General features: G+C 37.3%; 1 long non-coding RNA gene across 1 annotated transcript in view; it reads left to right on the top strand.

The window, feature by feature from the left end:
• The window catches only part of LOC114487913 (uncharacterized), a 377,807-nt gene that overhangs the window by 335,224 nt on the left and 17,361 nt on the right, over positions 1-25,222 (top strand). Inside the window, exons 4-5 of the long non-coding RNA XR_003683475.2 lie at positions 9,155-9,216; positions 10,398-10,557. This is a non-coding gene — a long non-coding RNA (uncharacterized lncRNA). The remainder of the gene's footprint in view (positions 1-9,154; positions 9,217-10,397; positions 10,558-25,222) is intronic.

Raw genomic sequence — 25,222 nt, 5'->3', positions numbered from 1 at the left:
TTCCCCTTATTACCTTACTTATCATTATATTGTTATCTTCAACTTCCCCCCTCTGCTATGACCCACCGCCCCCACTCCAAGAAGGTGCCTTGTGAGAAGGCATCTTCAGGTCCCTTTTCCTTCATGAAGACTCAGGGATTTCCCTTGCTTTATTCATTCATTGATTTAGTAGCCCTGGGTACATTCTAAATGGCAGGTACTGGAGAAACAGATGAACAATCTTGGATTAGCCTCATCTGGCTCAAGTGAAACTAATTATGGATCCACAGTGGTCATGTTCTATATGTACTCTGTCCCATTTACTCCTCTGAGAAACAAAGGTATTTTCCCTCATTTGAAGAATAAGGATACCATTTAACAGTTCAACCATTTTCCCAGTGTCATCCAGCTTGTAAGTAGAAGAGCTGAGTTAACCCCAGTTTCTAACTCCAAAGTCAAAGGTCTTTCTGCTGCACTGCTGATTGCTCTGACCAGCTGCCTCTCCCAGTGAGTCCTCATTACACAGTGTGGCTGCTTATGTGACAGGTCATTAGACCTGTGTCCTAGCACTTTATCCATAGGTGTGGGAGTGGTTGAAATTCTTGCTTCCATCAGAGGTAGGAAACATCAGTAATTTCCTCAATGACCGCATCTTAGGTGCAGATCTTCTCATACCTTCTGCTTCCTCCTCCTATTCAGGAGTTTTATCCACTTGACTTTTTGTAATCCCCCTCCTTCCTCACCTGCAACACAGAGAGTGAAGATGATCCTCAAGCACTTGGCATAAGGTGAGGAAAGTTCAACAGTGATTCTTTTTGGGTTTTGTTTTGTTTTGTTTCTATTTTTTGGCTACGTGGCACGGCTTGTGGGATCTTAGTTCCCAGACCAGGGATTGAACCTGTGCCCCCTGCAGTGGAGCACAGTGTATTTAACCACAGTACCACCAGGGGAGTCCCGATAGTGATTATTTTTGAACGTAATATAATATCAACTGATAATTCTAATTTTAGGTTCTCAAAATTGTGTTTTATAACAGATAAACAGTGTAAATAAGGGATAAACTTATAAACAGAGACATACAGGTTTGGTCTCTAGTGATTTTTAAGGAGGAGGCATCCTTTGTTATTATTAAACAGGATTTTCTTATGCTTATTAGGAGTAAAGGGTAGAAATCTAGACCTTCTTTATGAAAAATTCCCATTTGACACCCCACAAAACGCTCTAAAAGCATCCCCATAGTCTGTAAACTCACTCTGCAAACTTCTAGTTCTCTTTACTATATGAGTGGACTCCTCCAGAACCCTATCAACTGCCCTCAATACAAATTGTATGCTATTACTTTTTTTAAAATTAATTTTTATTGGAGTATAGTTGCTTTACAATGTTGTGTTAGTTTCTACTGTACAGCAAAGTGAATCAGCTATATATATACATATATCCCATCTTTTTTGGATTTCCTTCCCTCTTAGGTCATTACAGAGCATTAAGTAGAGTTCCCTGTGCTATACAGTAGGTTCGCATTAGTTATCTATTTTATACATAGTATCAATAGTGTATATATGTCAATCCCAATCTTCCAATTCCTCCCACCCCCCTCCTTTCCCCCTTGGTATCCGTACATTTGTTCTCTACGTCTGTGTCTCTATTTCTGCAAATAAGATCATCTATACCATTTTTGTAGATTCCACATATATACATTAATATGCGATATTTGTTTTTTTCTTTCTGACTTACTTCATTCTGTATGACAGTCTCTAGGTCCATCCACATCTCTACAAATGACCTAATTTCATTCCTTTTTATGGCTGAGTAATATCTCACTGTATATATGTACTACATCTTCTTTATCCATTCCTCTGTTGATGGACATGTAGGTTGCTTCCATGTCTTGGCTATTGTAAATAGTCCTGCAATGAATATTGGGGTGCATGTGTCTTTTTGAATTATGGTTTTCTCTGGGTATATGCCCAGTTGTGGGATTGCTGTGTCATATGCTATCACTTTTTAGTTACTTTGTAAACCTCATTTTGCAAGAAAGTTTGGTTCAGTTTGGTTTTAATCAGAAGCAACTATAGTGCTTTCTGACAGCCTCCTTTGGCTGAAGTCCATTTTTATCTTTTGTTTGTTACCTTGATCTTAAGAGGTATGCAACTTGGCATAAAAGCAAAGTTTTGGAAAGAAAATAAGAGGCAGCTCAGCCAGAAAGTTTCATGATATATTCTTTATTTTTAACTTGATATATATAATTAGAAATATATAAATGTTTATTGTAAAAATAAAAAGAAGCTGAAAATACAGAAACATACAAAGAGAAAAGAAAAGTTCCCTTTATATCACTGAAATCACCTACTTCAAAACTTGGGTAAATGTCCTTTTAAACCTCTATGTATTTCATTGAACTGGGAGAAAATGAACAGAAAAGTAATTAAAACATATTGTCTAATGGTATGTATCTGCCATAGCAAGGTAAAAGTATATTAGAAATTCTTGTCCTAGCATCTATTTAGACAAAAACTAAAAGTCTGATTTAATTATACTAATGGACACACCAAGGGAATGCCAAGTTTGCCTAGATTTGAAGATGCTAGCAGAAGGAAGACAGTTATTTTTTCCACAACTAAGAATTCTTCACCTAATCCTCAAATGTTATATCTTAAGGTGCAAACTTGGACCTCTTTGCTCTCCAAAACCCTCAGTCTGAATGAGGCTTATCTTATCTATCTCCATGGCTTCCCATGTGTAACATAACCCCCAAAGAAACTTACAAAGTAGGAGAAGGGAACAAATAATACAATAAACACACTACAAGGCAAAAGTCAGCTAGTACTATAAGAGAGGTAAAACAAAGTCAACTGTATGTTCCAAGGAGAGAGAGAACACATTCACTTTTTTCTTCTAAGAGAATAGATAAAGAGTATAGTGATGGTTGATGCAAGAGTGTCTTTTGTACTGGGCCTAGGAGCATGGGCAGGACTGAGCCATGTGGCAAAGGAGGAAAGTATTCTAGGTAGAGAATTAAATAGTAAAAAGACATAAAGGGAGAAAAACTGCAAAGAATGTTCAGGGAACATGTTTTTGTTTTCCTGGAACACAGGTCACACACAAAAGTACTACGAGATAAGAATAGGGATATAGAGAGGATATTGTAAAGTACCTTGAATTCCAAATTAAAACATCTCTAGTCTCCTTTGGTAGGAAATATGGAGCCTTAGAATATTTCTGAAGAATGTATAACAAGATCAGGACTGTACCTTAAAAAATTAAATAGCTCCATCCTTAAAGGGCCCAAAATAGCAATGCCATTGACCCTTGAACAACTACAAAGTTAATCCGAGTATAGTTTACAGTTGGCCGTCTTATCTGCAGTTCCTCTGCATCCTCAGATTCAACCAACCACTGATGGTGTCTTGTAGTAATGTAATATTTACTACTGAAAAATACACCCTTATAACTGGATTGTGCAGTTCAAACCCAGGTTGTTCAAGGGTCAACTGTACAAGGAGGATTTTATTCTAGGAGCATAGCCGTAGGATAGAGAGACCATTGGTTGACTATGAAGAAGTAAGAGATAGAAAGGGAGAATCTAAACTTTTAAGCCTTGGTGACTGAATGGTTGCTACTATGTCAATACTCGAAATGATAAAGTGAAGAGGAAGCCACTTTCCTTTTTTCTTTTTTTTTTTTTGGTAGCCATAAGTTTGTTTTCTACGTCTGTGAGTCTATTTCTGTTTTGTAATAATCTAAAAAAACTGATACAAGTGAACTTATTTGATTCCACATATAAGTGATATCATATGATATTTGTTTTTGTCTGACTTACTTCACTTAGTATGATAATCTCCAAGTCCATCCATGTTGCTGCAAATGGCATTACTTCATTCTTTTTTATGTCTGAGTAATATTCCATAGTAGATATATTCAAGTGAACTTATTTGATTCCACATATAAGTGATATCATACGATATTTGTTTTTGTCTGACTTACTTCACTTAGTATGATAATCTCCAAGTCCATCCATGTTGCTGCAAATGGCATTACTTCATTCTTTTTTATGTCTGAGTAATATTCCATAGTAGATATATTCCACATCTTCTTTATCCATTCATCTGTTGATGGATATTTAGGTTGCTTCCATGTCTTGGCTATTGTAAATAGTGCTCCTATGAACATTGGAGTACATGTACCTTTTCGAATTAGAGTTCTCATAATTTTCAGTTATATGCCCAGGAGTGAGATTGCTGGATCATATGGTAACTCTATTTTTAGTTTTTTAAGGAACATACTTAGTGTTCTTCTTAGTGGCTGCACCAATTTACATCCCCGCCAACAATGTAGGAGGGTTCCTTTTTCTCCACACCCTCTCCAGCATTTGTTATTTTGTAGGCATTTTGATGATGGCCATTCTGACCAGAGGGAGATGATACCTCATTATAGTTTTGATTTGCATTTCTCTAATAATTAGCAATGTTGACCATCTTTTCATGAGCCTGTTGACCACCTGTCTCTCTTCTTTGGAGAAATGTCTATTTAGGTCTTCTGACCATTTTTTGATTGGGTTGTTTGTTTTTTGATACTGAGCTATATAAGCTGTTTGTATATCCTGGAAATTAATCCCTTGTCAGTCACATCATTTACAAATATTTTCTCCCATTCCGTAGGTTGTCTTTTCATTTTGTTTATGGTTTCCTTTGCTGTGCAAAACTTTTAAGTTTAATTAGGTCCCATTTATCTATTTTTGCTTTTATTTCCATTACTCTAGGAGACAGATCCAAAAAATGTTGCTGCAATTTGTGTCAGAGAGTGTTCTGCCTGTGTTTTCCTCTCGGAGTCTTATAACATCCGGTCTTACATTTAGGTGTTTAATCCATTTTGAGTTTATTTTTGTACACTGTGTTAGAGAATGTTTTAAATTTCATTCTTTTACACGTAGCTGTCCAGTTTTCTCAGCACCACTTATTGAAGAAACTGTCTTTTCTCCATTATATATCCTTGCTTCCTTTGTCCAAAATTAATTGAGCATAAGTGTGTGGACTTATTTCTGGGCTCTCTATTCTGTTCCATCGATCCATATGTCTGTTTTTGTGCCAATACCATGCTCTTTTGAATACTGTAGCTTTGTAGTAATTGTCTGAAGTCTGGGAGGGTTATGTCTCTAGCCTTGTTCTTTTTCCTCAGAATTGCCTTGGCAATTCTGGGTCTTTTGTTGTTCAATATAAATTTTAGTATTATTTGTTCTAGTTCTGTGAAAAATGTCATGGGTAATTTGATAAGGATTAGGTTAAATCTGTAGATTGCAGAAGCCACTTTCTTGGGTACAGTGGAAGACTACTTTGAGTTACATTGACTTTATGGTGCCCATAAACATTCTATATAGAGAGATAATTTTTGGAATCATCAATATAGCTAATTACTCTGGAATAAATTAGATCTCTGAGGCAGGGAGTACATAAACAGATAAAGACAATAAGGGCAGAGTCTTGAACAAAACAGATGACAGAGAGCACTCCATCAAGGCTGCAGAGCTACATGATCCATTCAGCAGTCACTAGTCAAAAGGGATTCTGAACACTTGAAATGTGACTAGTCCAAATTATGTACTGTAAAGTAGATACCAGGTTTCCAAGAGTATGAAAAAAATTGGCTTTTAGGGGAAGGGGCTTATCTTCCATCCAGTGTTACATAGCATGTAAAAAAACTATCCCTAGCCAAGCAGAAAACAAAACAAACCAAAAAAAGTAAAAGAAAAAACTTTTTAACCACCCATATTTGTTTACCTGGATGGTGACATGTTGGAGAAGGGGAAAAAATATTATCTAACTAGAAGGGATAAATCAGCTTTCTGAGAGCCACTCTTCTCCCAACAACACATATAACACATATATAACTGGAGTTCAATAAATATTTAAGTGGATGAATGAACATTAATAAATAATTCAGGTTCCTGGGATAGAAGAGATGCCATGCTCCAATAGGAAACTGAAGAGAGTTTAATAAAATAACTATTTATAAATATGCGAGTGGGGTAAAAACAAAACAAACAAACAAGGAATGTCAACATTGGAGAGCTATTGCCACCCCCAGGGCTGAAGAGACAGGGGGAAGAAGCAGTTACTGAAATTCAGGACATTTGTAGTGGATTCCCTTACAGGAGTTGTGACCCAAGTTGGAAAGATGCAGCCAAATGAAGATGCCCTCAAAGGGGGGAGCCAGTGGAGTAATTACTCTGATTTCTCTTTCCACTAGCCTGTTGATTTTCTGCCAGTGCCTCCCACTGGCTGAAACCAACCCAAAACCAGATGGCAAGGGAGCCTCCTTGATGCAGTCCTCCCAGGCCAACCTCCAAAGGGTCAAGTGGAGAGTAGATCTAGAGAGGCAATCTCAAATTATCCAGCACGAAGTCTTAGAGATTTTATTATTATTATTTTCAATCTATCTAGAGATACTTTTCTTTTTTACTGAGGAATGTTCATCATCTTGTCCCCATCATCATTCAAATGGTGAGAAAAATAAAAATTAAGCACCTAGACAGTGTTGTAGGCACTGGGGATACAATCATAAGCAAAAAGACGTATGCTAATTCCCCTTCCTAGATGAGCAGATAGTTCTAGTGGGGGAAGAAAAACATCCCAGAATTCCATAGATCTCCCTTTGCAGAGAGACAATCATAAGCTTTAGGATCAAACCAAAACATTGGGGCTTCCCTGGTGGCGCAGTGGTTGAGAGTCCGCCTGCTGATGCAGGGGACATGGGTTCAAGCCCCGGTCCGGGAAGATCCCACATGCCGCGGAGCGGCTGGGCCCGTAAGCCATGGCCACTGAGCCTGCGCGTCCGGAGCCTTTGCCCCGCAGCGGGAGAGACCACAGCGGTGAGAGGCCCGCGTACCACAAAAAAACACCAAAACATTGTTTTGGTGACTAACTTATTTTCACTGAGCTTCAGTTTCATCTAATAAAAGGGAATTGTGAAGCCTATTTTTTAGGGTTAATGTGTAATTTAAAGACCATGTATGTAGCACACTACATTCTGAGTTCTGGAACACAGTAACTACTTATAACTTTAGAAACGGCAGTATCCTCTTTACTCAGTTTACCAATTCAAATGCTAATCTCTTCTGGAATCACCCTCACAAACAAACCCAGAAATAATGTTTTACCAGCTATCTGGATTTCCCTTAGGCCTGTCAATTTGACACATAAAATTAACCATCACAGACTGCAAAGCACCGAACAAAAACATTTGACATTTGTAAAAACTGTAACTGCAGCTCTGTCTTCCCTTAACATCACACTTCTTTTCCATTTTATTGTACCTAACATAGGAGTAGGTGGTTGGTGGCAAACGTAGCTCCATGTTCCCAGAGGACCCAGGAAGTGGAGAATTCCTATTCTGAGGGTTTGGGTTGTTCCAGATCACTGCATAATCTGCACAGGGAGGGCCAGAAATGTGTCCACATGGAGTGAGGTCATGGAGGCAACTAATTCTTCCTCTGTTCGCTGGACCCCCTCCTGAACTCTTCTACTATTGGGTTACTTATTAAACTTATTAAACAAATTGCATGTAGAATCACAGACTAAGGCCTTCTGGGTAATAAGCAAATAATCTTTCTCATTTTTTGTTAGTGGTGTATGACCTTGTTTATGAGACTTCATGCGAGATGCCACAAGAAAATTTAAGTTGAAGAATCAGTACAACTATGATAAAAAAATGAAAAACTTCAAATTGTGAGGAAGAAAAAGAAAAAAAAAAGAAACAAACTCAGCTACAATGCATAATAAGGTTATTTTAATGACCCAAACACCAGATTGTTTTTTAACACACTGAAGAATAAACAGATGCTTTATTTTATTACAATAATTATAAAATAGAAATTTTTCTACACCGATATTTTCAAAAAGAAACCTAAGGCTGCTAAATATATCTTTTTAAAGATATTTGATTAGGTGTTAGAGCTACTTATAAGATGCCAGGTCTGTAATCCTCTTGGTTTTCATTGGTCTTCCAGCTATACACAGTGGGTTCCTCCCCATTAAATTTAACCTTAATAAAATGTCTCACAAATGAAATCAAATTTTCAAAAATTTTTGGAAATGCCTGTTAGGAATTACCTACTGATTTGCAACACCCAGCAAACTCGATTCCTGCACATCCTTTTTGTACTAAAGCATTCAGAACTCCTTTTGTAGAAAGTGGATTTTGTATTTTTACCTCCTCTAGGCCTCTGTGAAATGGATTATAAGTATAGCAGGAGTTTATATTCACTGTGAACTGATGGCTAACAAGGCTCAGGCTATGTTTGCTCACTATCCATAGAAGTCAGGCAGCATACCTAAAGAAAATAAAAGTGCAGCTTCAATCATTTGGCAATATTCTTTATTCATTTTTTATTTCACCATTCATTCATTCAACACTGATTTTTTTCACGTACAAGAACAAAGTATTAAATTAGATAGTATAGTGAAAAGAAGAGTTATATGACATGGTACCTGCTTTTAAGAAGTTCATGTTTCTGCTAGGATAACTGTGCATGACCAAACCTTCAACTAGGTGATAGTTCGAGAGCTGTTACAGAGATCCCACTAAAATTTTTTTAAAAGGTTTGTATATGGGGGTAATGTCACCTGCAACATGCAATCAACTTCAGGGATTGATGAAATGAGGCTCAGAATTGTCAAGTTCATTAAGTGTCCTTGGATATCATCTTTCCTTGCAAATTGTGTCTCAGATTATTTGCTTTACATACACAGAAATGAATTATCAGGAAACTATCCACAATCACAAATATATTTTTTCTTATATGTGCTGTGTAGTGTGACCCTACCATGTGTTATTGCATTGTATGTGTCAATATTGTGTTCCAAGGCCATGGGCATGCAGATGACATATTCTTTTCCATTCCTTCTACATCTAATATTGAATATCTTTTGCACAAATGTATGGTCAGGCCACTCAACATGGCTGTTCTCTTGTTCTCTGTAATCCCTTGCCCAACCAGTGCCTGCTTCGCCTAAGCCCTAGGCACATGACTGACCTGCCTACGTATTTCCCCAGTCCCCAGCTGGTAATTGTTCTCATCAAAGGGGCCGGGAGGGGTGTGCCCCTCTGCTGGTTTCCCTGGTAACTAATAAGCCCACCTGATGTCAATTCCCCTATAACAGGTAGTCTCCCTGTTCCCCAGAGTGAAGACTGCCACCATGTCCTGCATCGCCAGGACCTTCGCCAGGACCTTGCTTCAGACGTGTAAGTTTTCCCATCCATTAAACCATTGATGTCTCTGTCGCTCACTCTGGGCTCTTTCTTCGGTCTTGAAACTGGGCAAGTACAGGCCTCGTAGGCCTACGGGGCACAGCCCAACAACAAATAACATCATATAACTTTTCCCTTGTCAGGAATGTATAAGAACAGATTGCTTTGTTCTCTTATGCTATAGTGTTGACTGTTAAACAACAATGTTGTTTTTACAGAGTATAGCAAACATGGAGGCAATTTAGAAAAGATATTTTCCTCCTACTAATCTCAGAGGGGGCCAATCAAGGGCTCTGTCCATACTGCAGCCAAACAGACTTTTATAAAAAGCAAAATTCACCTTGCTACATCTCTGCTTAGCATCTGTCAACAGCGTCCAATCACTATTAGAATAAAAACCAAATTCTGTTAACGTGGTCATAAGGCCCAACAGGCTCTGGTCCCTTCCTGCCTCTCCAGCTTCAGGTTCCCCTTTGCCTCCTTCTCAAAGGTCCAGCCATTCTGAACTTCCTCCATTCTTTATGCTTCCAGACTCTGGAGCTGGACTGCCTATGTTTCAGTTCTCAGTTGGCCACTTACTAGCTCTGTGATCTTAGACAAGCTACTTAATATATCTGGGCCTCAGTTACTCATCCGTAAAATGGAAGTAAGAATGGTACCCACTTGACATTTTTGTTATTATGAAGATCAAATAATATATATGAAAATATCAATTTGTGCTTGTCACACAGATAGAGCTATATATAAGAGGATTCCTATTATTTGCTATTCTTTCCTAACTGCCTTAATACATGATTTTGTCTCTGTAATGCCTCCTTATGATCCTTTCCTTTAGCTAAAGTACATTTATTCATTTTAATTAAGCTTAAATGTTCTGTGTCTAGAAAACATTTCCTTTCATTTAAGTTAGATCAGGACTCCCTGTTATATATAATTTTCTAGTACCCTGTATAGCCTTAGAAGCACTTACCATGATAATGATTAGACAATTAATTATTAATTCTTTTAATTTTTTTGCTTGAATCCATTTCCACTTATCCAAGGATAGAAACCCAGTCTATCATGCTTACCACTTTGTAACCCCTCCAGTCTCTCACTCCCAACATATGAGCAACTCTCAATAGCTCAATTGATGAATTTCACTTGCTTTCTTTTTCCTCCTGTCCTCGTTTCAGAATTGATAGAAACAAGGAATCATGTGGCTAGCACGGAGGCATCAGGAGCACTCAGGACACTTCTGTGCTCTGAAATGCACCCTGCACTGCAGCATTATGAAAGGAAAAATGAAACAGTTTGGAGAGATGGATAATAACAAACTGGGGAACAAGTTAGAAGGTAAGAAAAGATGCACATTTCTCATAAATGAAAGAATAATTATCTCAATGGTATTCCTGAAATTGGGACAAGTGAGCCAGTCATAAATAGCAGAAGGTACAAATGGAAACTCCTACCAAGACATCTCATATCCAACCATAGCTCTGCTCTGGACCACAGCAAAACAGAGTCCAATTGACAAAGTATCCAAGAAACTCTTTCACAGTTTTCCCACATCTCTATAAGAACTCCAGAGCATTAGTCTTTCATCAGGAACATTTTTGTTCAATCCATTTCCTCATGTTCAACTCCTGAATGATCTTTTCATTTATGTTTTATCTTTCCCTCACTTTCTTCTTCAAGACCAAAATCACTTCTGGTGAACTACACAAAATATATATTAGACTGTATGCTCACTCTTTCTAAAAAATGCATCTGTGTACCTGTGAATAGCTTTCTATTATTTCCATATATATTTCTTTTTTTCTTTCCCTTTCCAATGTTTAACTGTTAAACCCAGAACGACTCCATTTATTTCCCTTTCTGATGCTTCAACCTTTCTACACTCTCCAGTGCTAGCCAGAAGATGTCAGTCTTACAACTCAAATCGATTCTTTGTCCCTCTATTAAACAGCCGAAAAACAAGTCAACTTCAGATACCAAGGCAAAAACCCTTGAAATGCCCTAAAAATCCAAATAACAGACATGCAAGTCTATGCACTAGGATATCCTTTATGGCACTTAAATGTATCTTGCCTATTTAGGATTTACAGATATGTAATTGGTAGGCAATTTGTATTCACAGACCTTTTCTAAATAGCTGAAACCAAACCAGAGTTGAGACTAAAGAATCACAGAACTGTGGAGTTGGAAAGGCCTTAGAACTTTCTGCCCTCTCTACATGAATTTCTTTTATTCAAGAATGGAATGTGATTTCTTAGTACAAACACATTCCCCTATTCATACATTCATTTATTCATTAATTTTTTAATAGAACATATTCTGTATGCTTGGCAATGGAATAATTGCTAAGGATCCAAATGTAAAAAAGATGAAGTAGACACAATCCTTGTCCTCTGTTATGGGTTGACTTGTGCCCTTACCCCCAAAGAAGAAGTCCCCCAATACCTTAGAATGTGAACCTATTTGGAAATAGAGTCGTTGCAGACGTAACTAGTTAAGAAGATGAGATCATACTGTAAGGTGGGCACTTAATGCAATATGACTGGTGTCCTTATAAGAAAAGGAGGGAGACACACAGGGAAAAGATGGTCATGTGACAACAGAAGATGAGATTGGGGTGATGCATCTCCAAGCCAAGGAATGCAAAGGATTTCTGGCAAACATCAGAAGCTAGAAGTGGCAAGGAAAGATTCTCCCCTATGTATGTTTCAGAGAACCCAGCTGACACCTTGATTTTAAACATCTAGCCTCCAAAGGTTTATTTACTATGAGATAATAAATTTCTGTTGTTTTAAGCCACTTAGTTCATAGTACTTTGTTATGACAGCCCTAGGAAACTAATGCACCCACAAAAAGATGATACAATACAAACAGGTAAATCTAATACATTGTAATAAATGCTATTACAATTGAAGTATGGGATGTGATGGGAAAATATGAGAGAAATACCCATCAGAGGAGATCAGCAGATCATATTTCTGAAGGAAGTGACCCCTATTCCAAAATCCAACAAACAAAAAAGATGTCAAAGACATACCCAAGTAAATTATTGATACTATGAAGCAGTAGAGCCATTTTATAAATGGAGAAAAGCACCTAACTCTCTCACCTACCTACAGTCCTTCTTTGCTCAGCTCAAAACTTTGGTCAACAATCAAAATATTATTAGATGTGAATCTCAACTCTAATTGAGGTTTCCATTTATTAATTCTTTACAATTCTCCCTTTTGAAAAAGATCTTTCCCTGAAGCATCACTGATCAAGAGTCAGGATTTTCCAGTTTCATTAGCTTTTTGTCCCTAAATGACAGGAAATACTTTTCCTGGATGTAGTGACTCCTGTCAGAGGAAAAGAGCACAGATTGGAAATCTATTGAGATCATGTTCAAATAACTAGGAGAGGTAGGAGAGAGAACTCTCAGGTGTTTTATCTAAAGTCCATATGTTATCAAGATCATTGGAAATGTTATGTCATCATCAAAGGTTTGGTGATAAACTCCAATAGGCCTGTTCTGGATATCCTGGTCTATCTTATCAGATGTCTTCTGCTTCAGTTCCAGGAAATCTTTACTTTCAGGTCACCAGATGATGTACAGGTCCAGGCAGTGTCTGGTGTTTTCTTTAGGTGTATCAGGTGAATCCAAGAGTCTACTCCCTGGAGTTTGGAAGCACTAGAGTTGGTTAGCAGTACTTGGTAGGGACCTTTCCAACAAGGTTAAAAAGAGTCTTTCTGGAGGTATCTTTTCCAATAGGCATAATCTCCAGGTTGCAAGGCATGATACTAAGGTCTTTGTCTCCCAAGGGTGCACTGTGAAAAGATTGCTTTACCAAAACATGGTTATTTTAAAGCAGTTAGGCCTTTGCAATATTGGAGTATCTCTCCTTTTATCAGTTGAGGGTCAAAAGAGGCAGAAGCCAAGTGCATTGGGAATTCTGTGACTATCTCAAAGAGTTTATGAGTTTCAAAAGGGGTGGATATAAGATTTAGAAGGACCAATAGCAATGCTTTTGGTCAAGGTACTTGGAGGGCCTCTGCAAATTTTGCAAATGAGTATTAATAATGCATTTAGTGGGTTAGACTAAACCAGAAGATTTAGGATGGAAAATGTTGTAAAACTGGCCAAACAGCACAGACTTGTCGACCAGACCTGACCAGTAATATGGGTCCCTTGATAACTATGAATTTAAAGAGGAGTTCCCCATGGAGGGACAATCTTTTCCAAAAGGACTTTAGCCTCAGAAGAGGGAGTAGCCTGTCTATAAGGGAAGGCTTCAGTTCAGTGTGACAACATACAGACCATGACTAAAACATTTATATCAGACTGTAAGATTGTGTGAAATCCATTTGTCATACCTAAAGTGGTTCTTTAGGCACTTTAAAATGTCTGGGAGCAGTACAGACTTCCCTGGGTTGTATTTTGGACAAGTGGGACAATTGAGGTAGGCTCTTTTGCAGCCTTGTGATGTTTCCCCACAAACATTGATTCATGAATGCTATCCTATTGTCAGTAGACCAATGGTTTAATACATGTACAGTGGTGAGGAGTGGGAATTTTAGAGTCTCTGGTATGACTGGGTTGGTGTTTTGTCTAAATCAGAGCTTTCTCTTTTTATCAAACCAACAATTGGTGAATTTTCCATTTTTTTTTTCTTTTCTGAGGCCAATTGTTGGTCTTTTCTAGCCAATTTTTCTAAGTTATCATTTGGGGAAATATCCCCTTGGACCATGACAGAGGCCTGGCTGCTGTTGGTTCCCTAAAGGGCAGCATTCCTTGCAAAAATGTCAGCAAGATGATTTCCCTTAGCTTCCAGGGTGTCAAGTTTAGAATGCCCCAGAATCTTAATAATAGCTAAAGCATCAGGTAAAAGTATTGCATCCAACAATCCCTGAACATAGGGGCCATTTTTAATTTTATTTCCACTGGAAGTAAGGAAGCCATATTGCTTCTACAACATTCCAAAATTATGAGCTACTCTGAAAGCATATCTACTATCAGTATAAACACTGGCAGTTTTGTCCTTGGCTAAAGTACAAGCTCATGTAAGACTGTATAATTCAGCCTGTAGGACTAAAGTAGCCATGGGTGAAGATGACTCAACAACATCAAAAGGAGTTGCAAGCATATCCAGCACAATATTTGCCATTGTTACCTTTTAAATGAGAGCCATCAGTGAACCATGAAGTCAGCATTACCCAAAGAGATTTCCTGCAGATCATAATAAGGAGGAGTCAAGAGGTGATCCATCAGTGTTAAGTAGTCGTGAGGAGCTTCATTGGTGACAGAAAGGAGGAGAGTACCAGGGTTAAGGTTATTACAATGTAAAAGTGTTATGTGAGGAGCAGTTAACAAAAATACTTCATAGTAAGTGAGGCAGCTAACAGAAATGTTGAGTGTGATGAGAATTCAGAAGGACTTCTACTGTGTGAGGTACAAAATTGCTTAAAGGAGACCCCACAATGATTTTCTTCAGTGGCCTTAACCAAAGGGGCAACGGCAGTAATGTCTCTAAGGCAGGAGGGGTATCCTCATGTCACAGGGTCCAATTACTGGCTATAGTAACCTGTGGGTCAAAGGTGGTCCCCATGTTTTTGAGACAGTACCCCAAGGGCATTCTCTTCCTTTTCATATGCAAAAAGGAAAAAGGGAATCTGATAATTGGGATGTCCAAGGGCAGATGGACAAACTCTCCTTCAAGGCCTTGAAGACTATGCCATTCTGTTCATCCCATAAAATTGGGTCAGCAATGTAACTGTTTAGTAAAACATACATTGGTTTGGCCATAAGAGAGAAATTTGGAATTCATTTTCAGCAATAACCAACTAGCTCAAGAAAACCTCTCAGTTGGTGCTTAGTTTTGGGCTTTGGGAGACTTAGGACACCCTGAAGTCTGTCTGGATCCAAGTGTAGCCCTTGTTCTGATAATCAGATCAAACTGCAATTTTTCCTTGGCAACCTTAAGCCCCTGTAAGGCTGAAAGCTTTAGCAAGTAGATGCTGTCTTCCTGTGAGGAGGCTTGTAAAAAAGAGCAAAGAAGCAAATCATCCACATTTTGCAACAAAGTAGAACCCCTAGGGAACTTTATATCATCCAGACCAGCTTTCAGGATTTGTGAGATATAAGAATGACTCTCAGTAAAACCCTGAGGCATTACTGTCCAGGTGAATTGTTTTTATTCCCCAATGAAAGCAAAAAGACATTGCCTAGCTTCATCAGCTGGAATATTAAAGAATGCACTGCATAAATCAATTACAGTAAAAAATTTGCTTCCAGTGGGAATGGATTTTAGTGACATATGAGGGTTAGGAAAAGAAGAGTGTCGGGGGAAAACAATGTTTATTGCTCAGAGGTCCTAGACAAAATTTTATCTTCAGCTGTTAGATTTTCTGACTGGTAAAATAGTATTACAGGGATTGTTACAAAGGACAATGAGGCCTTGAGCCTTGTAATCTTCTATTATGGGCTTTATACCTCTAAGGGCTGCTTTATGTATAAAATATTGATTAATTCTGGAAAGAGATTTTGAGGGATCTATTAGAAACTTAATGGGAGTTGTGCTGTGAATTTTATCAATATCAGTTAGAGATTTTGCCCATAAGAAGAGTGGTAGCTGATTCAATAGGGACAAATAATCAGTGTTTTCAGAATCAGCTCTAGTACTGTCAGAAATGAAACAAATAAAAAATGTCAAAAGGTCATTTAATTTACTTTGTTGGTTACTTTGATGGCTACTATCTAAATTCTAGAATTCTCTCTTTTGGGAGAAATTCCAGCATGATACTACTCTAAGAAGTCTTGGCTTAATAAATGGATAGGGTCAAAGGAACTAAGGAGAATAAAGTGTCAACACAAAAGGGAATAGGGCCTAAACAAAAGGAAATCAGTGCAGAGACAGGAAACTCCTGAGGTTCCTTAGAGATCCCCGCTATTCAAACTGTTTTAGTACTTTGAGGCAGGAGCTGCCTTATAGTAGTGGGTCTGAGCACCAAGAGTGTGGCTTCAGTGTCAGTTAGTACTGGAAGAGAATGTTTCTCCAAGCTGCTTAAGAGGGGGGATTAGGAAGAGCCCCTGTAGTTCCTCAGATCCCCATCATTGGGAATTGGGAGGACGTTAGAAGGACTGGTTAGAGGGCTGAAGCTGCCTGAGGTGCTTAAATTTGTAACAACGTCTTTTCCAACACCTTGGCTCTTTGCGGCAATAGCAGAAACTAGGAAGATTTTCATTTTGTTAGGGGTCTTCATTAGCTGGAGTTGAAGATTAAGAATTTTAGCAGTCTTTCTTTTAGGTGACTTATCTAGAAAGAGAGAGAGTTGGTTTGCCAGATTGACTAAATCTGGAGTAGACATGGTTTCCCATTCCATCCTGATCCTTTTTACTAGAAGGAAAAAGTCCTGGTTCAGCCCATTAATAAACACAGAGTTAAGAGCTACCTGGGTGGAAAAAACATATAGAGGAAGACCAGAATTTTCTTTAAAAACAATCTGAAGTTGATTGTAATAGTCATAAACAGGTTTATCAGATTTTTATTAAAGCATGAATTTTGTTCCAATCAACAGACTTTGGAAAAGCCCCAGGAATTGCTTGATGAAGTCACCTAGCAATTGCAGATCCTGATCAAATAATAAGTTAGCAAGCTGGTCTCCCAGTTGTAATTCTAGAGACTTTTCAGGATTTTCCCAGCTAGCAGTTTTCATTCAGTGCTGGGCCTGGCCTTCACAAGCATATGAGCTAGCTGATACAAGTCAGAGAAACCAGGTTGATAAGTTTGAATGGCTACATTAAATTCCTCAGCAAATCAGTGAGAATCTTCAGTTACTTTGGGAAAATCTTTGACTATTGCTTGCTTTAGTTCAGGGATTATAAGAAATTAAGTGTTTAGCCTCTGGAGCCTCAGAGGCTTAATTTTAAAGGGACAGGTTCTGATAAGTTCAGAGGAAAAGGGAGTGAGGAGAGTTTCAGAGAAAAAGAGATGTTCAGTGAGAGAATTAGTATGGAGAACTGAGGGTATAGTTGCATAGGCTGCATAGAAGGAAAAAGGAAGATAGCACCAGAGGAGGGGCCTGAGACGAAAAGCCAAGGAAGAGGAGCACAAGGCTTCAGAATCCATTTTATACTGCTCTAATTGTTTGTTTGCCTTAGTTAATCTTAAAATCTTATTTTGCAGAGAGGCAATTTTAGGGTCCTAATAACATTGGAAGCTCAAAATACTAATCAAAATAGGCATTTCATTCAGCTTTGGAAATTTTAGAACTGTGATGGTCCAATTCAGTTTTTTGTTTGTTTGTTTGTTTATTTATTTATTTATTTATGGCTGTGTTGGGTCTTCGTTTCTGTGCGAGGGCTTTCTCTAGTTGCAGCGAGCGGGGACCACTCTTCATCACGGTGCGCGGACCTCTCACTGTCGCAGCAATTCAGTTTTAAGAAAAGTAAGTTTGAGGATTTCAAAAGTTCTCCATAATGGCCATTGATATTCGAAATTGCCTTTGATCAAGTCAGTCTGTTTAGTCAGAAAGGCACATGAGGAAGGACTGTAGTTTGTAAACATAAAATGGCTGGGGTCCCTGTAGGGGTGGTGCCCTCAAAATATTTAGGTAGCTGGGATCCCATTTCTCAGAAGTTTTTCTCTAGAATAAAAGAATAATTTTTTAACAACCTACACAGCTGAAAAGGCTTACAGCTCAAACTCAAACAGCCTGAACAGCTCAAATAGCTTACAATTCAGATAGCTTAAACACTTCAAATATCTCAACCAACCTGCAGGTCTAATACCAGGCAGTTCTAAGAAAACAGCTTGGTCTTGAAGGAGTCAAGTCAAAAGCTCCTCAGCTCAGTTTCCATAAAAGAGCTGCTATTCCTAAGGAATAAGCTGAAGGCTGAACTGGAATAAGCTGAAGGCTGAACTGGCACAGTTCCAATGAAACAGCCCCTATTCCCAAAGGAATGGGCCAAAGGCTGAACCAGTTCCAGTTGGAACAGTCTGATTTCAAATTAGACTGAAGTGCCAAACAAGTAGTTCCATACAGAACAAGGCTTTAACCAGACAGAGTGAAACCTTAAAATAAATTCTGAGTAAAACCTGGGGAGCTTCAAAATATAAAAAGGGCAGAAGCTCAAATCCAAGAGAAAGACATACCTTCAAACTCCAGGGTTGGCAATAAAAGCAGTGAGAGACAATGAGGTCAATGTGGGTACCACACTTATATACTCACCATCATCTTTGGATCACTGTATGGGCACCAAAATGTTGACCTAAAACAAACAGACTGACAGATATTTCTCCAACAAAAAATGGGTTTATTCAGGATCAGCAAAGAATTGCATTTTGGGGTCTGCAACTGTGGAGAGCCACATGCAAATCTCTGAACAGCCAGGGAAAAAGAACTCTTTTACAGAACAGAAGAAGAAATTGGGAGGGCTATAGTAAGCAGAGTCCATGACTTTTCAATGGCTGTCTCTGCCGGGAAAGAAGAGGAATCTTCCTTCTTTCCTGCTGGGCTCTGCTGTCATCACAGGGCATGAGAGCTTCCCTTTCTGGTCTCCTGACTCTATTTAATAGATGTTTGTGTTTATTAATTTTTTACAATTTCAATGTTTATTATGGTGCTACTATTGCTCCCAGTTAAAGAACTCTTGACCCAAATGTGATTTGGGTTGGGGATATTATTCAAGGTACATAATATATTTTTTTTTCAAAGCTTTTCATACACCTAGTGAGCCTCAGGGAAATTGAGAGGGTGCAAACCCAACATGGCTTCCTGGGCACTGTGTAAGTGCAGCCCACACTGAATTATACACATACAGTCATCCCTTGGTATTCACAGGGGGTTTGTTCGAGGACCCCCATGGATTCCAAAATCCGTGAATGCTTAAGTCCCTTATACAAAATGGCATAGTATTTGCATATAACCTATGCACATCCTCCTGTATTCTTTAAATCATCTCTAGATTACTTATAATTTAATGTAAATGCTACATAAATAGTTGTAAGTACAAGATAAATGCTATGTAAATAAGAGTTACTGGTGCGTGGCAAATTCAAGTTTTGCTTTTTGAAAATTTCTGGAATTTTTTTTTCAAATAAGTTCAATCCACAATTGGTTGAATTTGCAGGCGTGAAACCCCAGATATGGAGGGCCAACTGTACTACTTCTCCTTGCCCCCATCCCGGAAATGGAGAGCTACTGATAATGGCTTTTCTTATGATTCAGTTATAATACTGATAAAAATAATGGTTAGGTAAATAATGAGGGAACTTAAAGCAATTATACATCCATTTGTAAAATAACTGTGAAGACTTTGTAGCAACTTGGAAAATATTTTTGATATACAACTACAAGTAAAAATAGAATAAAAAATTAATAAACAGGTAAGATTTTTAAAAAGAAAGCAAAATATTTTGCTCCCACAAATGATGTAATTCATAAATTTCATTTTTTAAAAAAAACCCACAGGAAAACTACTTATAATCTCATCACCTTTGAAAGATCAAATGTTTTTATTTTTTCTTTGTCATTTTTGGCTCATTATGCATTTACCATATTCTCTAACTAAAAATTAATTCATTCAATTGTTTGGCATATATTTATTGAGGGCCCTGTAATACACGCTAGGAAGGTAGTAAAGTATCTAGAGAAGTGTCATTCCCTCGAAGTCCTCTTATTAAGACAAACGTTAAGGAGAATTCCCTTTGTGAGTCCTTCTTAATCCTACCCTCAGATCAATTGGTTGTTTACTCCTCTGGGTATATCACTATAGGAGTATTTCAACCTGTATTGTAATGATAGTTTATTGTAACTCTCTTTAGCTAGACTCTGAGCATATTGTAAATAAAAACTGACCTATTTTTTGTTGTAAGACCTGGGTCTAAAAATGTACCCAGCTTATGATAGAGAATGAGTGATAGAGGAAAGGAAGAGAAAAATGGAGAGACAGAAAGAAGAGCAGGAAGAAGAGAAGGAGGATGTGAGAGATTAGTGCTGGGAGGAAATAAATGAGTTTGATATATGCAGATATGGTTTGACTATAGCACAGGGCACAGCAGCTTCAAACCATCAAAAAAGCAATTCTACTGGGCTTTCAAGGAGGTAACATCCATGCTCTTGGTTTCATTAACTTGATGCTTGTTAAACTGAACAGTCAACCCTATTGTCCTACATTGTAAATTATATTTATTTTATGATCCATTTTTACCCAGAACAATACAAGGAGTGGAGATCATTATGGGAATTTAATTACCTCTTATGATTAGTAAGAGAGATGTTTTGAAGATAATGTTTGCCTCTTAGAATAATAAAACTGCACATGCTTTTGTCTTATTAGTTTGGAGCAAATAGAAAATATGGGGGGTTTTTTGTTTTTGTTTAAGGTTTTTCCACAAACTTGGGTTTTAGTAACTATTGATTTATTAGGATTACATGTGTAAGAAGAAAAAACCTATGCATTGTCTCTCCCTCTGGTTCTATCTCTGTCTCTGTCTCTTTCTCCCCTCTTTCACCACCATCTCACTCACCCCTCTCTCACACACACCTTACCCCAATGTCAGAGGGAAAATTACTTTCTTTGTCAGGCTTCCCAAGAAATCCATAATAAGGATTAAAAAAATCCCTTCCACAGTGTGTGTGTGTGTGTGTGTGCGTTTTATAGATCACTAAATGTTTACTCATGAATTTACTCTAAAGGAAGTTTATATTGTTTATTCCTTTGTTAAAAGCAATATTGTTTTGACCTTGCCTATGATGATGATATATGATTTTAGTAATAAGTGCAGTCTTTTCAGACTCTTCTAACTGGATATTAGATGTTTAAACGTTCCCATGATTTTACAGTCTTTGAACTTGTGTGGAGTCAACTATTCATTCATTTATTCATCCATTAATTCTATTCTTCATGGAGCAAACACATGTTGGATGCCTATGTACGTGACTGGGACTAGGATAGGTCATAGAGATACAAATATTAACAAGATAAGTTCACTTGCTTTTAAGAATCTCACAATTTAGAAGGAAAGAAAAAATAAGTAAAGTCAACAGATAGTTACAAAAGAGAAGTACATACAAGACGGTACAGAAAAGAGAACAGAGGGTCTACTTCTGCCTGTAAGGATCAGGGAGGGCATTGGTGAAGCTATTCTGTTAAATCCAGACCCTAAATATATAATGAATTCATTGTGAGGTTCAGCAGCTGAATCAAGGCTCATCTACCACAAGAGAGTTAGAAGAACAAAGTTTCTTTCATGTGTAAGTATGATTAGTATAATGACAAATGTGAAAAGTAGGCTTAGGTTGCCAGAAAAGACCCCAGAGATTAAAAAATAATAATTTTTACTAATCTAAATGATACAGAAAGAAGTCAGTTTTGAGTTTGATTTGTCCCCAAGTTCTATGAATTCATGTTCGTGACTATCCATATCTTCCCCCAGCTTTGGGAAATTTTCAGCCGTTATTTCTTTAAACAAGCTTTCTCCCCTTTTCTCTCTCTCTTTTCCTTCTGGTACTCCCATAATGTGAATATTGTTTCAATTAATGGTGTTCTATAAATTAAGTAGGCTTTACTCAATCTTTTATTCTTTTTCCTTCTCTGACTTGATAATCTCAAATGACCTATTTTCACACACACAGATTCTTTCTTCTGTTTGATCAAGTCTTCTATTTAGGTTCTCTACCACATTTTTAAAATTTCATTCGTTGTATTCTTCAGTCCCAGAATTTCTACTTAGTTCTTTCTTAAGAATCTCTCTATTGAACTTCTCATTTTGTTCATGTAATTTTTTCCTGATTTTGTTACTTGCCTATCTGTGTTCTCTTGTAGCTCAGTGAGCTGATGAAAATAAATTATTTTGAATTCTATGTCAGGCAATTCATAGATCTCCATTTCTTTGGGGTCAGTTACTGAAAAATTATTGATTTCTTTTAGTGATGTCATGTTTCTTTGTTTTTCCATGTTTTTTGTATCCTTATATTGATATCTGTGCATTTGATGGAACAGTCACCTCTTTCAGACCTTACATGTTGGCTTTGGTGGGGAAAGACCTTCATTTCTGGGTGGGTGCAAGGGTGCTGGCTGGCTGGGTTGTGGTAGTTCTGGCTCTGCGGAGGGCTCAGTTGTTAATATTTTAACAAATCAGTGTACTTTTTCACATTCACTGATTAAAAGAGAAAATATGATCACAACAATAAGTGCAGAAATGTACTTGATAAAATTCAACATTAAATCATGATAAAAATCCTCAGAAAAATAGGACCAGATAGGAAATTCTTATTCTGACAAAGTTTACTTTTAAGAAATCTACAAATAACATAATACTTAATGATGACATGTTGAACAATTCTGACCTGATTATGGGAAAAGGCAATACCGTCTAATATATTTTCATTCATCCCAGCAAGTGCAAGAAAAAGTAATAAAGGCAAGAAAAAAAGTCAAGATTGGAAAAGAAGAAATAACATTTGTTATCTTTCAGGATTCTTGCATACAAAGTCAATATTAAAGGATCATTTTTTTCTATACTCACAGTAAACAAGTAGAAAAGTAAATTTTAAACTGCCATTTACAATTGTGTTAAATAGTATTAAATGTCTAAGAATAAATCTAGTTAAACATTTCTACAAAAAACTATAAGATATTTCTGTAAGAAATATAAAATACAAATAAATGGAGTTGTACACTATGTTCATAGATTGTAATATTCAATACATTTTAAGATGTCTATTTTGTTCCAAATTGACCAATAGTCAATGCTGCTTTAATCATAATCCACACTGGGGTGTTTTGGTTTTTTCTTTGGTGAAAATTAACAGTTTCTAAAATGTTTAAGAAAATGTGAGGCTTTAGCCAAGATAATCTCAAAGAGCAAGAAAATTTGGAATATGTACTCTACATTATATTCAGGCTATTTTTAAACTAAATTAATTCAGTAAGGTTGATACAAGGATTAATTCAGTCTCAATGGTGCAAGAATAGACAAATAGAATAATGGAAAAAAATAGTATTCTGAAACAAACTTTTCACTTGCTTTGTTACCTGATTTAAAACAAAGATTCCATACCAATCGTAGGGAAAGAGTGGTATTTTCAAAAAAGTACACTGAGTCAATTGCATATCTATATAGAAAAATAAGAAATTGACCCCTCCTTGACGCCAAACACAAAAACTAATTCAAAATTGAATACAGATCATAATGTAAAAGATAAAATAATCAAGATTCTTGAAAAATACAGGAGAATATCTTTATGACATTGGAATAGGCCATTTTTTTAACATCTTTATTGGAGTATAATTGCTTTACAATGTTGTGTTAGTTTCTGCTGTATAACAAAGTGAATCAGCTATAAATATACATATATCCCAATATGCCCTCCCTCTTGCGTCTCCCTCCAACCCTCCCTATCCCTCCCCTCTAGGTGGTCACAAAGCACCTAGCTGATCTCCCTGTGCTATACGGATGCTTCCCACTAGCAATCTATTTTACGTTTAGTAGTGTATATGTGTCCATGCCACTCTCTCACTTCGTCCCAGCTTACCCTTCCTCTTCCCCGTGTCCTCAAGTTCATTCTCTACATCTGCATCTTTATTCTTGTTCTGCCCCTAGTTTCTTCAGAACTTTTTTTTTAGATTCCATATATATGTGTCAGCATACAGTATTTGTTTTTCTCTTTCTGACTTACTTCACTCTGTATGACAGACTCTATGTCCATCCACCTCACTACAAATTACTCAATTTCATTTCTTTTAATGCCTGACTAATATTTCATTGTATATATGTGCCACATCTTCTTTATCCATTCATGTGTTGATGGATATTTAGGTTGCTTCCATATCCTGGCTATTGTAAATAGAGCTGCAGTGAACATTGTGGTACATGACTCTTTTTGAATTATGGTTTTCTCGGGGTATATGCCAAGTAGTGGAATTGCTGGGTCATATGGTAGTTCTATTTTTAGATTTTTAAGGAACCTCCATACTGTTCTCCATAGTGGCTGTATCAATTCATATTCACACAAACAGTGCAAGAGGGTTCCCTTTTATCCACACCCTCTCCAACATTTATTCTTTGTAGATTTTTTGATGATGGCCATTCTGACCAGTGTAAGGTGATACCTCACTGTAGTTTTGATTTGCATTTCTCTAGTGATTAGTGATGTTGAGAATCCTTTCATGTGTTTGTTGGCAATCTGTATATCTTCTTTGGAGAAACGTCTATTTAAATCTTCTGCCCATTTTTGGATTGGGTAGTGTGTTATTTTGATATTGAGCTACATGAGCTGCTTGTATATTTTGGAGATTAATCCTTTGTCAGTTGCTTCGTTTGCAAATATTTTCTCCCATTCTGAGGGTTATCGTTTGGTCTTGTTTATGGTTTCCTTTGCTGTGCAAAAGCTTTCAAGTTTCATTAGGTCCCATTTGTTTATTTTTGTTTTTATTTCCATTTCTCTAGGAGCCACTTGTTGAAGAGACTGTCTTTTCTCTATTGTATATTCTTGCCTCCTTTATCAAAGATATGGTGACTGTATGTGTGTGGGTTTATTTCTGGGCTTTCTATCCTGTTCCATTGATCTATATTTCTGTTTTTGTGCCAGTACAATACTGTCTTGATTACTGTAGCTTTGTAGTATAGTCTGAAGTCAGGGAGTGTGATTCCTCCAGCTCCGTTTTTCTTGCTCAAATTGCTTTGGCTACTTGGGGTCTGTTGTGTTCCCATACAACTTGTGAAATTTTTTGCTCTGGTTCTGTGAAAAATGCCATTGGTAGTTTGATAGGGATTGCATTGAATCTGTAGATTGCTTTGGGTAGTATAGTCATTTTCACAATGTTGATTCTTCCAATCCAAGAACATGATATATCTCTCTATCTGTTTGTGTCATCTTTAATTTCTGTCATCAGTGTGTTATAGTTTTCTGCATACAGATCTTTTGTCTCCTTAGTAGGTTTCTTCCTAGGTATTTTATTATTTTTGTTGCAATGGTAAATGGGAGTGTTTCCTTAAATTCTCTTTTAGATTTTTTCTAA

This window comes from Physeter macrocephalus, chromosome 15 (assembly GCF_002837175.3).
Source record: "Physeter macrocephalus isolate SW-GA chromosome 15, ASM283717v5, whole genome shotgun sequence".
In the NCBI taxonomy this organism is placed as follows: Eukaryota; Metazoa; Chordata; class Mammalia; order Artiodactyla; family Physeteridae; genus Physeter; species Physeter macrocephalus.
This window is presented reverse-complemented; position numbering and strand designations above follow the sequence as displayed.